Below are 5532 nucleotides of genomic sequence, written 5' to 3'. Positions count from 1 at the left end.
TTATAGTTTTCGTTTTGAATATTATTAACGATTTATAAGCTTTCGAGTGTATTCCTCTTAGTGGAATCCTTTGCTTATATCTGCAAGAGACTTTTAGATTATCTCAAATTAAGTACACTGATAGTGTACTCTTGGAATCTATATACTGTTCCCTATAATTTGAACCATTCACCTTTATCTCACCTGTTTTTCCGTGTACTTTTAATGGTAAATCTAGAATCATTGACCACCCCATTTTCTTCCTTTATACCGGCACTGAATTGACTGAAAAGTGCTACAAGCGCTGTAAAGCCTTAAAAAAACAAAAAACAAAAACAAAACAAAACAAAAAAAAAACAAAACAAAAAAAAAAAAAACAAAAAACAAAAACAAAAAAAACTAAGATAAATAGAAAACAAAGGGATTGTTAAGCTTGGGTTAAATTTATTTGTTCTATTACGGAAAAGGAGTACAGTGCCTCTAGTGGCAAACAGATGAAATTTCATACTCCTAGCTAAGATCTTTTTCTCGGCATCTCATTACGCCAAAATAAAACCTCGAGCACTTATAAAGAGCAATATCCACCAAACATGCTCAAAGCGCTTTACAACGAGACCCTCAATCAACAGCAACACTTAACATGTAGGACGAGACATGGCGCCTGTTAGGCGATATTACAAGTTTTTTTTTCCGATAAAGACAACGCTGTTCACGGCCAGGTACTCATTTTACACCTGAGCGCGAGGAGGACTCAACAATACGTCACTCAGCGCGGAATTCGAACCCTTGGACCATCCGATCCGAAGGCGAGTGACATACCACCAGACCACATAGCCGCCAACATACATAATACCAGACGGAAGCGACAGGTCACATAATATGCGCCAATTCCAGTTCCATTGACGGCAATCGCCTCCGTCCAGATTAATTCTGGCCCGGCCTGCCACACATTTGGATCGATAACGTTTTCGCTGATAACTGAGGCTCTCACGCTTGGACAGTAACCTTCCTTCGTGAACTCAATAGATAGAATGAAGTTGACGTTGCTCGGGTCTTTGTTATTGTTTTTTTTTTTTTTAATTTTTATTTTTGCATCCGCGTTTATGAGTAATTCTCACTAAACTGTATTAACCAGACTATAAATGTTTACGGTTACACATAATTTTGTGTGTTGGTCCGTTATACTTCCGGATGTCAATGTTGTGAGCTTCTTAGACAAGCGCATACTATCTGTTACGTCACAATTCAAAGCGACGACCCCTGAAAGAAAGTGTATAGTGTGTTCTTGTTAGAGTACTCAAAGACATAAATTATGATCTCATTAATTTATTAACCGCCGTACTCCGGAAAAAAAGAACAACTCGTATTTAATAATTTAGTCAGAAAACTCGTCCTTTAAATTATATCGATCGAATTAAATTATGACCATTGGCAATCCTTAACATCCGAAGAAAAGTCTCATGGACGTAAATGAATTTGAAAAAAAGGAATATGCGCGCCGTTTTAATGCAAATTATGGTTAAATAAATTCATGTAAAATATCGACCAATTTTGCAAGTTAATCGTACTCTTTCAGACCATATTGTTGTGTGTGGAGAAAACCTTATGCTATAATAATATTTGCTTTACTTTTTCGTTTCGTCTTTTTCTTTTTCTTTTCTTATTTTTTTCTCTTTTCTTTCTTTTTTTTTTTTTTTCTTTTCTTTTCCTTTTTCTAAAATTGGCTTTATAATGTGTACATAATCCGGTAGGATATAACGTATCAACACACAAAACTATGTGTAACCATAATCATTTATAGTCTGTTGGATATGATTTAGTTTAGAACTAATAATCAAAATGGCTGTCTAAAAACAATAAGAAAGAGGTGAGTGAGGTCAATTTCGTTCTTCCTATATTGAGCTTTTGAGCTTTTTTATATTGCGCAATATCCACTAAATGTGTTCAAAGCGCTTTACAAGGGGTCCCTGGTCAACAGCAACATTTAACATGTAGGACGGGGCATGACGCCTGCTAGGCGATATTACAATTTTTCGGACAAAGACAACTTTGTTAACGACCAGGTACTCATTTTACACCTGAGTTCGGTGAGAGAATGTGAGTAAAGAGCCTTTTCCTAGGACTCAACTATGCGCCGAGCGCGAGGCTCGAACCCAGGACCTTCCGATCCGAAAGAGAGTGTCATACAACTAGACCACATAGCCGCACGAATCTCGTTCTCCTATATCATACCAAATTAATGAGCTCCTTGTATTTATATCATTTCAGTTTTCTGAGCTTGTTGAATAATTGATTGGAATTTTCCGTCCTTCTTTCCAACGGCCAAAACTAGTTCTACGAATTGCTACAGAAGCAGTGTTTACGGTTTGTGATATATTGGTCTAAGTCATGCGTGACCGAACCTCTCACAAAATGCGCGACATAAAGGTGGTAAATCATTACTGGAGGAAGGTAATCGACCGAGAAGGCAGCTACGTGACGAAGTACTCGTAAACATGCGGACGTTTGTAGTATTTTCATTAGTGCCGCGCTGAAGACCGGTCTGGACCGCGGTCCGACGGTCTTTTAGCTGTGAACCGAAGACCGGTCCCAGAGGGGAAGATCGGCGGCGGTCCTCACTTCTTATCACCTTTCAACTAGTGCGGGGCGGTCCTTGCAAGGACCACGGTCCTACGGTCTCGCGCCATAGCCTACTACTTCCCCAGCGATTCGTTGCTTCGGTTGCCTATCTTCCACCAATCACCACCCATCCCACTTAATTAATCGCACCCACCCCCCTTTGCCATACACTAAACGACACAGACGACCATACAGGCAGACGACCACCAACCTCCACTCCGCAAACCGCCCTTTCGTGTGTGAGATGGGGGGAACAGGAGGCGCACGCCTTGGACGATTCCATTATACGGGTAAATTTCAAAATTTACTACACCATAATGATCGCAATGACAATGATCTATGGTGAAGGCATGACCCCTCTTCTCTAATGGGTTATTGTTTGAAATGTATGTGACTACAAAAGATGTGTGTGTTTGTGTGTGTGTGTGTGTGTGTGTGTGTGTGTGTGTGTGTGTGTCGAACCTAGCAAGTAGCAAATCCGATTTTTTGTTTTCTTTTGTCCATCTCTTGTCACCACTTCCTTTCTATCGCAGTGTTGTCATTTAAAATAATACAATAATATTAAAATTTCGTTTGGTGTTTTTACTAATCAAATAATATGAGTTTCATTAGTTTCTTCCTTCCAAAAAACCCAGTTATAACGTCTGAATTTTTAAAAAGTCCAATAGAATATTTGGGGACCCCGATAGCTCAGTTGATAGAGCACTCTCTTTATACGCAAAGGGCCAGAGATCATCCCGGGTGCAGTCGATTTTTTTCTGAATCCCTGTCTACTCAGCAATGAATGGGTAGCTGATTTTTTTGGATCTGGCGAAAAGTCACCATCGACCCCTCTTATCACCTCATCCACCCCCTCTTATTATAACTTCACGTCTCTCTCTTACTCTTCAATGCTCGCTGCCCTCTAATGTGTGTGTGTGTGTGGGGGGGGGGGGGAGGGGGGGGGGTAGGAGTTGCGTGTGTGTATCAACGCCACGAACAACTCGATCAACGCCTTGGGCGATGCCATTATCTCCATTAATGGGGATAAATTTCAAATTTTATTAAATTATCGAAGTAACAATGAAGTACGGTGAGCAAATAAAGAAGGCATCACCCCTCTTCTCTAATTAGGTTACAATTTGAAATGAGTGTGACTACTCCGTGTGTTTTACTCCTGTAGGCCACGGTTTTCATCGTGTAGCGGTCTTTTACGGTTCAAGAATGAACGGACCGGTCCTAGGACCGGTCCTTGCGGTCTTCATTTCCCAAGGACCGTAGGACCGTGGTCCTTAAGCTTGCCAAGGACCGCCCGCACTAATTTTCATTGCATGAATGCATTCATTCCACATCTCTCCCGTTACCGGTTCAACATGTGACAATGTGTAAATCGATAAGGTTCCATAGTAACTACTAAAATAGTATTTAAATCCTCTTTAAGTCATAAAAATATTGTGCGGCTATTTGGTCTAGTGGTATAACACTCGCTTTCGGATCGGAAGGTCCTGGTTCCGAGCCTCGCGCTCGGCACATAGTTGAGTCCTTTACTCACATTCTCTCACCGTACTCAGGTGTTGAGTACCTGGCTGTAAACAGCGTTCTCATTGTCCGAAAAGTTGTAATATCGCCTAATAGGCGTCATGTCCCGTCCTACATGTCCTACATGATGAGTTAGAAGGGGGAGGGGAGAGATTGTAAATGAGAAAAGTATGTATGTATATATGTATTGTGTGTGTGTGTGTGTGTGTGTGTGTGTGTGTGTGTGTGTATGTATGCAAGGGAAAGAAGTAATAGAAAGAAAAAAAGAGAGAGAGAAAAAAAAAAAAAAAAAGAGAGAGAGAGAGAGAGAGAGAGAGAGAGAGAGAGAGAGAGAGAGAGAGAGAGAGAGAGAGAGAGAGAGAGAGAGAGAGAGAGAGAGAGAGAATTTGTCTTCTTCAATTTTTGTCTTTGTCTACATCTTAGATCAAATTCTGTAAGATTATTGCAGGATTATTTTTTCCGTAGGTCTGTTTGGGAACTTCGATTACTTCCCCTCCCTTCTACTTTGTCAATGGAATTTTCCTTCGGCCTGCTGGTGAATTAATACCTCTGTAACATTACATCAAAATTTGGATCATGCTGTAAACTTGTATAACTGTCCAATATCTTTCAACGGGAGGGCAAGTGCACTGATGTAGTCACTCATGGTATATGTATAGATGGAACGAAATCACCCTCACTCAGCTCTTTGTATCTGTTTTAATACAGTCATTTTAATGATTGGTTCTCACCATTCGCCTCAAAACGGTATTAAGTCGGGATGGTTAAGATGTTGAATATTGAATTTATAGCCAGAACTATCAGACTTGTGTTGAGTTTGTATGTTTTATTGAGGAGAATGGATATCATATTATTTTAGGGTGCTAATGTTAACCATTTATATTTTTGACCAGTTTAACATTTAATTTAAGCATTTGGTTCGTTCCGACATAATACCGTTTTGAGACGATGGGTCACATAATATTATATCAATCAGACTATACAAGGAACGGAATTGACGTCACTCACTCAGCTCTTTGTCACTGTTTTTAGACATCCATTTTAATGATTATTTCAACTAAATTATATCAATCAGGCTTTAATCGTTTAAGCTAACACATAGTTTTGTGCGCAGGTACTTCATACCCGGCTAGCGTCCCATAGTCCCAGGTTCACTCCTCACTGGTTTCAACCTCAGATAATCTCGGGTTTACTCTCGACAGGGTCTCTTCTTCCTTAGCCTTAGGTGTCCATTTCCCATAGTCCCAGGTTCATTTCTCTCTGATATCCTTCTCCCATAGTCCCAGGTTCACTCCCATTGCTGCCTACTTGACAAAACGTTGGATTGTTTCGGTAGATTTCGGAAAAAGAAGTACCCTTCTGAGTTCACTCCCCACTGGTGTCCACCTCCAATACTCCCTGATTCACTCTCCACTG

This window comes from Berghia stephanieae, chromosome 2, assembly GCF_034508935.2.
Source record: "Berghia stephanieae isolate SIO BIC M18660-M18661 chromosome 2, UCSD_Bste_1.3, whole genome shotgun sequence".
Lineage (NCBI taxonomy): Eukaryota > Metazoa > Mollusca > Gastropoda > Nudibranchia > Aeolidiidae > Berghia > Berghia stephanieae.
This window is presented reverse-complemented; position numbering follows the sequence as displayed.